Raw genomic sequence first — 10,096 nt, forward strand, 5'->3', positions numbered from 1 at the left:
AGATTTAAGATTTACTACTTACACCTTTTGTCATCTTTGTTTGTGTTTAGGTACAAGCTGGAGGGAACTGTCTTCCTGAGTTTAAAACCAGCATTAGATTAGCTATGTGACCTGGGGCACCCTGCTTCAGTTTCTACATCCATAAAGAGTGCTGGAGAAGGTATTGGCAGACCACTCCAAGAAAACCTCAAATGGAGTCACAAAGAATTGGACAGAACTGAAAAACACTACCTACACCAATCATATCCTTCTTTTGAGAGCTATTTATTTATTATTTATTATTATTATTATTTTGAACTCTTACGCATCTGGGAATGACTTTTGATTATATCTTTGTGTTAGTTTCCTGTACAGATATACCTCATTTTATTGCATTTTACAGTTATTGCATTTTTAGCAAGTTGAAGGTTTGTGGCAACTCTGCATCATTTAAGTCTACCAGCACCATTTTTCCCACAACATGTGCTTGTTTCATATCTCTGTGTCACACTTTGCTAATTCTTGCTACATTTCAAACTTTTTCATTATTATTAGCTCTGTTATGGTGATCTGTGATCACTGATCTTTGCTGTTACTATTATAATTCTTTTAGGACATCAAAAATTACATCCATATCAGGTGACAAATTTAATCAATAAATGTTATGTGTTCTGACTGCTCTGTTGACCGGCTGTTTCATCTGTCTCCCTTTTCTTAGCTCTCCCTCTTTCTTGAGACTCAAAAATATTGAAGAATATTACATAAACTTGGATGGTAAAGTAGCAATTAAAAATCAGGGTTGAGAGGACTGGCTTTTGAAAGAAGTTCTACTGTGAGTAAAATGTGTGAAAATGACTGATTCTGTTATTGCTTTGGCAGAATTCCCATTTTTAGAGGAAGGCTTCAGCTGACCAATCACCAAAGACAACCATGAACCTCTTGTTTGTCCTCTGACGGAACCTTAAGCCTGGAGCAGCTCAGATTCTCCCCTACACCAGCCTAAAGTGATCTTAGGATTGCTGATCCACACCAAGGTCCTACTGCTCAGTTTCATGCATTCCAAGAATTTCTCCCCCAAACTTCTTTGTTCCCTCTCTCGTAGTTTGTACTGTTGGGCACTCTTGCAAAAAGTGTCCTGGTACAGATATCCCTGTTCTTGTCCATATTAAAGGTTCATTTCTGGGTTTGGGGTTTGTTGGTTTTTTTTAAATTCCTGACTCTTCTTTAGACCGAATCTGGGGTTGACAAATGCTATCAAACAGCACTGAATACCACAGATAACTCTTTCATGAAAGGAAAAGTTGATAAATAAAGCAAATTTTATTATCTTATCTTAAGAAATTGCTGGAGGATTCTGGGAAGATGGTGCAGTAGGTCAGAAAATTCCAAATGTTCCAAACTTTCCCCATAAGCAAAACAAAATGGCATTTCAGAGTGAATGTAGGCTAGTGAAAAACAAATAAAACTCATTCCTCCTAGGACAACCTGAGAAAACCCAAAGAGAGACTCCAAGATAGTTAACAACTATGAAGTGTTAACACCTCCAGGGTAGCTCTTCTGAACAGCTAAATGGGGAGCTGGGACTATCTGGGTTTGGAGGGATCCTCTGCCAGAACCACAGGAACACCGGGTGAGTGCAGAAGCAATGGGGCAGGTGTGCTTCTGGCTGTGGGCACTTACAGGAGAAGGGAGTTCTGGTTGGGAGTTCCAGACAAGAGGAGACAGCTGAAGTGAAACCAGAAGCACTATTTCCTCTCCCCAAGAACTACAGATGATTACACTAATAAGTTCTTATCTTTAAAAAATGATTAGGCAAAAGAGAAAGTACACAACTATAGAAAGTTACTATGGAAATAGATTCATCGTCAGAGGAGGATTCTGAAGTAAAAGAAAAAAAATTTCCCTTACCCCAAAGAGTAATGTTAAATAGTTCCCTGCTCAGACAAAAAAATTATAGAAGAATTTTTAAAAGACTTAAAAAGCCAAATGAGAGAAATTTAAGAAAAAGTTTTTTTAAAGTAAGAAGCATCCAAGAAAAATAAGATTAAGAAAAGAAAATCAACCAACTAGAAAAGGAGATCCGGGACTTCCGGCCAAGATGGCAGTGAGGAGGCACACAGCTCTGTAAGCTCCGCATTTTCTCTCAGAATCCATCTCATTACAAGCCTCTGAATTAATGCCTGACTGAAAAAAAAAAAAAACCCACAGATAGTTACCAAGAGAAGACATCCTTGAGATTCACCAGGAAAGGTTTGTTTTTGCTCCAGGGTGGGACGGTTTTAGATCGGGCACAAGCTGAGGGCAGGCAGCAGCAGTGAGAGCTCAGCAGGCAGCTCACAGCTGAGCAGACCGGAGGGGGTTGGGGTGTGATCTCAGCCGCCTCTGCAGGGAGAGCTTCGCTACAGGATTGGATACTTTGCCCTGGCAGCAAGTCAGTAGCCCAGCAGAGAAGCTAAAAACACCGGGGGTGAAGAATACAACCCCAAACAGCTGGAGTTCCTTGGGACCTGGCCACCCCTCCCCCACAGCGTCTCAGCACGCTCTCAGAGTCTCAGAGGGCAGGCGCAGCACAGTCCTGCTAGTGCCTCGCTGCTGCCTCTGCAGTCTGTAGAGGAAGCTCGGTAACACCACCCAGCCCCTCCCCCCCAAAAAAAGCAGATTCCATTTGGGGTTTTTTCCTTTTTTTTTCTTTGCTAGTTTGTCTCTGATTCTTCTCTGACAAAATGAGCAAAAAATTGAAAAGGACCTTAACGATTGACAGCTTTTATACGGACAGAGAGCAGACTCTAAACCCTGAGGAGACTAAAAACAGATTATCTCCAGGTGAATCCCCACAGGAGGAGATCATCTGTTCCTCAGCACAGATGAATCTCATAGAAGAAATTAAAAAGGCTCTCACAAGAGAGCTAGAAGAAAAATGGGAAAAGGAGAGGGAGGCTTGGCAAGAGAGACTGGAGAAGTCATTCCACTCATTTAAAGACAGAGTGGATAAAGAAAACAAATCCTTGAAAAATAGGATTAGTGAACTGGAAACAGAAAATAGCTCTCTAAAGAATAAAATTGGTGAAATGGAAAAACATTCCATAGAACAAATTGGACAATTAGAAAAAGATATAAAAAAAGTGAGTGAAGAAAACACTTCATTGAAAATCAGAATAGAACAAATGGAATTGAATGACTCGAGGAGACAAGAAGAATCAGTCAAGCAAAACCAAAAAAATCAAACAATGGAGAAAAATGTGAAATAGCTTCTTGGTAAAACAACAGACCTGGAAAATAGGTCTAGGAGAGACAATATGAGAATTATTGGACTCCCAGAAAAATACAATGAAAAAAAGAGCCTGGACACTATTTTCCAGGTAATTATCAAAGAGAACTGCCCGGAAGTCATAGAAACAGAGGGTAAAATAGAGATTGAAAGGATTCATTGATCACCCACTGAAAGGGATCCTAAAATCAAAACACCAAGAAATATAGTGGCCAAATGCCAGAACCCTCAAACGAAGGAAAAAATGCTCCAAGCAGCTAGAAAAACCCAATTCAAAATAGAGGAGCCAAAAAGGATCACCCAAGATCCAGCATCCACATTAAAAAGATTGAAGGGCCTGAATAATATTCCAAAAGGCTAAGGAACCTGATATGAAACCAAAAAATCTTACCCAGCCAGAATGAGCATCTTTTCCAGGAAGAAGATGGTATTCAACAAAATAAGGAATTTACTTATTTTTGGTGAAAACCAGAACTTAAAAGGTTTGATCTGCAAAAAAGAACCAAGAAAACCTAAAAGGTAAAAAGAAATCTTTGGGAACTATATTTCTGCAAAATGTATAAAAAAACGTATACTTTGTTCTAAAAATTAGAGGTGGAAAGGACATTGTATCAGAAAAAAAGGGTAAAATGGGGGTACTATATCTCACAAAGAGGCAAAGGGAACCATTAATCTGAGAGAAAGAATGAGGGGGGATGAGATTTTACTGCCATAAGAATTGACTTTAAGAGAAAAAAATTTTGAACATTTCAATGATGGGAAACTTTCCCATCCATTGAAAAGTGAGAAGGGAAAAGGAAAGGGAAGGAATAACTCAGAAAGGAAAGGAAACTGTGAGGGAAAGGAGAAGATAGGGGGAGGCTTATTTATTTATTTTTTTTTATTTAATAGCCTTTATTTACAGGATATAACATGGTAACTTTTACAGCATTAAAATTGCCAAACCTTTGTTCCAATTTTTTCACCTTTATCCCCCCCCCACCCCCCCCCCCAGATGGCAGGAACCAGTAGATGTTAAATATATTAAAAAAAAAATTAGATACAAATAAGTATACTGAGTATTTTGCTGTAGAAAAAGAATTTGGACTCTGAAAATTGTACAAAGCTTGTGAAGGAAATCAAAAAATGCAGGTGGCAAAAATAGGGATTGGGAATCAATGTAATGGTTTTAGTCATCTGGGGAGGAACTTTGGGTAGGGATACTAAAAAAGGGAGGGCTGTGGAGGCAATGGTGCTCACAAGTCTAATACTGGGAAGGGAAAAGGGGAAAAGAAAGGAGAAAAAAAACAGGGTTAAAAGATGGCAAGTAAACAGAATTGGAATTTTAACCATAAATGTAAACAGGAAACTCCCCCATAAAGGGAAAGATTAGCAGAATGGATTAAAAAAGAATCCTAAAATGTTGTTTAAGGAAACACACCTACAGGGGATACACAGAATAAAGGTGGATGGAGCAAAATCTACTATGCTTCAGGTAAGTCAAAAGCAGGGACATCCTGATCTCAGACAAGCAAAACAAAAAATTGATCAATTAAAAAGAGATAAGGAAAGGTAATTTGCTAAAGGGAGCATAAATAATGAAGAAATTAATATTAAAATATATGCACCAACTGGTTAGCATCTAAATTTTAAAAGAAATTAAGAGAGCCAAAAGAAGAAAAGATAGCAAAACAAATAGTGGGAGATCCAACCTTACTCCAGAATTAGAAACCAAACCACAAAATAAGTAAGAAAGAAGTCAAAGAGGTAAATAGAATATAGAAAAGTTAGATATGATAGCCCCTGAGAAAAAAATGGAGGCAGAAAGGAGTACACTTTCTTTTCAGCAGTTCATGGAACCTATACAAAAAATAGACCAAATTAGGACAAAAAACCCCAAACTCAAATGCAGAAGACAGAAATAGTAAACATCCTTTTCAGACCACGATGCAATAAAATTACACCAACAAAAAGCCAGGGGAAAGTAGACCAAAAAAAATAATTGGAAACAAATAACCTTACTAAAAGAAGATTGGGGAAACAGAAATCATATAATTAATAACTTCACCCAAGAAAATGAAAAATGAGACATCATACCAAAATTTGTGGATGCAGTCAAAGGGTAATAAGGGGAAATTTTAATCTTAGAGGCCTACCTTAAAAATAGAGAAAAGAAGGTCAACGAATTGGGGAAAACTAAAAAAATGCTAAAAAGGAACAAATTAAAACCCCCAGTCAAACACTAAACTTGAAATTTAAAAATAAAAGGGAGAGATCAAAAAATTGAAAGTAAAAACTATTGAATTAATTAATAAAATTAAGAGTTGGTTCTATGAAAAACCAAAAAAATGCAAACCTTAGTAAATCTGATTAAAAAAAAGGGAAAGGGAAAATCAAATTGTTAGTCTTAAAATGAAAAGGAGAACCGCCACTAATGAAGAGGAAATTAAGCAAAATTAGGAATTACTTTGCCCAACTTTTATAATAAATTGACAACTTAAATGAAATGGAAGAATACCTTCAAAATATAGCTTGCCTAGATTAAAGAGGAAGAAGTAAATATCCAAAAGTCCCATCTTAGAAAAAAAAAAAAGTTTTATTAACCAACTCCCCTAAGAAAAAATTCCCGGACCAGATGGATTTATTGAATTCACCAAACAAAAGAACAATTAACCCCAATGCTATATAAACTATTTGAAAAATAATCTAGAGTTTGGAGGACTCCACCAAACCCTTTTTACGACAAGACATGGTATGATACCTAAACCAGGTAGGCTGAAAACAGAGAAAGAAAATTATAGACCAATTCTCTAATGAATATCAACAAAATCTTAAAAAAATATTAGCAAAAAAGATTACAGAAAATCATTCCCAGGATAATACACGGCCAAGAGGATTTATACCAGGAATGCAGGGGTGGTTCAAATTAGGAAAAACTTTAGCAAATTGACTATATCAATAAGAACCAACAAAACCATATGATCATCTCAAAGATGGAAAAAGCATTTGATAAAAATCCAAATCCATTCCTTAAAAAAAACACTTGAGAGTATAGGAAAAATGGATTTTCTTAAAAAAAGGATATATTTAAAACCACGTAACATCATATGCAATGGGGAAAAATGGAACCTTTTCCCCAGTAAGATCTGAGGAAGCAAGGTTGCCCACTGTCACCATTATTATCAAATTGTATTGAAACACAGCCTTGGAAAAGAGTCGAGAAAGAGATTAAAGGAATGAATAGGCAGAGGAAACCAAACTATCACTCTTTGCAGATGATATGATGGTAAACTTAGAGAACCCTAGAGATTCTATAAAAAGCTATTAGAAATAATCCAAACTTTAGCAAAGTTGCAGGTTATAAAAAAATCCTAAACCTCAGCATTTTATACATCACCAAAAAATCCAACAGCAAGAGGTAAAAGAGAAATTCCATTAGAATAACTTAAATAAAATATTTGGGAATCATCTAGCAAAGGAAAGTGGAATTTATAAGCTAAATTACAAAAACAACTGTCCCACAAATAAAGTCAGACTTAAAAATTGAAAAATATCAATGCTCCGATAGGTCAAGGAATATAATAAAGATGAAATATTCCTAAAAATCTATTTATTTAATGCTATACCAACAGACTTCCAAGAAAATATTTTAAGATCTAGAAAAATAACAAAAAAATTCATATGGAATAATAAAGGTCAAGAATCCAAAAAGAATTAATGAAAAAAAAATCAAAAAGGTGGCCTATAAATTTGATCTACAATTATATTATAGCAAAGACTTTATATTAAAAGTCACCAAAAACAATTTATTTAAGTAATTAGTTGATCAGTGGAACAGGTTAGGTTAAAGACAGAATAATCAATATAGCAATTTAGTTTTCACAAACCAAAAGATCCTAACTTTTGGGATAAGAATTCATTATTTGACAAAACTGCTGTGATAACTGGAAATTAGTATGGCAGAAATTAGGCATGGACCCATACTTAACACTGTATACCAAGATAAGATCAAAATGGGTCCATGATTTAGACATAAAGAATGAGATTATAAACAAATTGGAGGAACATAGGATAGTTTATCTCTCAGACTTGTGGAGGAGGAAGAAATTTGTGACTAAAGACGAACTAGAGACCATTATTGATCACAAAATAGAAAAGTTTGATTACATCAAATTAAAAAGCTTCTGTACAAACAAAACTAATGTAAACAAGATTAGAAGGCAAGCAACAAATTGGGAAAACATCTTCACAGTTAAAGGTTCTGATAAAGGCCTCATTTCCGAAATATATAGAGAACTGACGCTAATTTATAAGAAACCAAGCCATTCTCCAATTGACAAATGGTCAAAGGATATGAACAGACAATTTTCAGATGATGAAATTGAAATTATTACCACTCATATGAAAGAGTGTTCCAAATCATTATTAATCAGAGAAATGCAAATTAAGACAACTCTGAGATACCACTACACACCTGTCAGATTGGCTAAGATGACAGGAAAAAATAATGATGATTGTTGTAGGGGATGCGGGAAAACTGGGACACTGATACATTGTTGGTGGAGTTGTGAACGAATCCAACCATTCTGGAGAGCAATCTGGAATTAGGCCCAAAACTGTGCATACCCTTTGATCCAGCAGTGTTTCTACTGGGCTTATATCCCAAGGAGATACTAAAGAAGGGAAAGGGACTAGTATGTGCCAAAATGTTTGTGGCAGCCCTGTTTGTAGTGGCTAGAAGCTGGAATCTGAGTGGATGCCCATCAATTGGAGAATGGTTGGGTAAATTGTGGTATATGAATGTTATGGAATATTTTTGTTCTGTAAGAAATGACCAGCAAGATGAATACAGAGAAGCTTGGAGAAAATTACATGAACTGATGCTAAGTGAAATGAGCAGAACCAAGAGATCATTATATACGTCAACAACGATACTGTATGAAGATGGAATCTGATGGAAGTGGATTTCTTTGACAAAAGGACCTAATTCAGTTTCAATTGATCAATGATGGACAGAAGAGCTACACCCAAAGAAAGAACATTGGGAAATGAATGTAAACTGTTTGCATTTTGTTTCCTTCCTGGGTTATTTCTACCTTCTGAATCCAATTCTCCTGTGCAACAAGAAAACTGTTTGATCTGCACAATACATTGTATCTAGGATATACTAGGACAATTCAAATATATAGGACTGCTTGCCATCTAGGGAGGTGGAGGGTGGAAGGGAAAATTGAAGAAGGAGTAAGGATAATGTTTAAAAATTAACCCTGGCATGGATTCTGTCAATAAAAAGTTACTATAATAAAAAAAAAAGAAGAAGAAAAAAAACCCAATTAAAAAATAATAATAATCTAGACTAATGCCTGACATATAGAAGCTGCATAAATAATAATGCTTGTTATGATAATTGTGGAAATATATACAGAAGAATTACACATGTTAAACATATATTGGATTACTTGCCATCTGGGGAGAGGGCAGGGGAAGGGAGGAAAAATTTGGAATATAAGGTTTTGCAAGGTTGAATGTTGAAAATTATTTATGCATATATTTTGAAAACAAAAAAAACTTTAATAATAATAAAAAGAAATGATGATCAAAAAAAAAAAAAAAAAGAAAAGAAAAGAAAAGGAGATCCAGAGTCTTAAAGAAGAAAATAACTCACTGAAATCTAGAATTAGGCAAGGGGAAGCCAGTGAAGTTATGAAACCAAAAAATAACAAAACAAAATATAAAGAATGAAAAAATAGAAGAGAATGAGAATTATAAGAAAAACAAGAGATCTGGAGAACAGATCAAGAAGAAAAAACACAAGAATAATTGGACTCCCTGAAAGCTATGACAAAAAAAAAAAAAGAACCATGACACAATAATACAAGAAATAATTTTTTTTTATTTAATAGCCTTTTATTTACAGGATATATACATGGGTAACTTTACAGCATTAACAATTGCCAAACCTCTTGTTCCAATTTTTCACCTTTACCCCCTCCCCCTCCCCTAAATGGCAGGATGACCAGTAGATGTTAAATATATTAAATATAACTTAGATACACAATAAGTATACATGACCAAAACATTATTTTGCTGTACAAAAAGAATCAGACTCTGAATTATTGTACAATTAGCTTGTGAAGGAAATCAAAAATGCATGTGTGCATAAATATATACAAGAAATAATTAAAGAAAATTGTCCTGAAGTGATAGAACAAGCAGAAATAAAAAAAAAATCCATCAATCACAATCTCAAAAAGATCCTATAAGAAAAACATATAGGAACATAAGTGCTAAATTTTTAAAACCTCAGGTCAAAGAGAAAATTTTACAAGCAACAACAAAAATTCAAGTATGCTGGAAGTACAATTAGAATTGTAAAGATTTATCAAGAACTACTGATACCAATAGTACTGGAATACTATTTATCAACAATAAAAAAAACTAAAGTTGTGACCAAAAATATTACATTCAGCAAAATTAAGTATATTATCAAATGAAACAAAAATGGACATTCAACCAACTGTCAGATTTTCAGGATTTTGTCTTAGACGAACTTGAATTCAATAAAAAATTGAATGAAAAAGAGCCAATATCAAAGACCAATTTCAAGGGACTCAAAACTATTTATATTTTATATGTGTAAATATAAGCCATTTGTCTAAAATTGACATCAAAAGAAAGATTGGGGTAGAGTTGAATATGATGTGATTCTAAAAAGCAAAACCATCCAAGAAAAGATAAAAATAGTAATTATGCTATATGAATAAAGTGTGAAAGCAAAAACTAATACAGAAGAATTAGGTTGGGGAGCAGGGCTGGTAGTTCTGAAAACCTACTCAACTTGGGAATGGATTAAAGAGGGAACAATACATA

This window comes from Sarcophilus harrisii, chromosome 6, assembly GCF_902635505.1.
Source record: "Sarcophilus harrisii chromosome 6, mSarHar1.11, whole genome shotgun sequence".
Taxonomy (NCBI): Eukaryota; Metazoa; Chordata; class Mammalia; order Dasyuromorphia; family Dasyuridae; genus Sarcophilus; species Sarcophilus harrisii.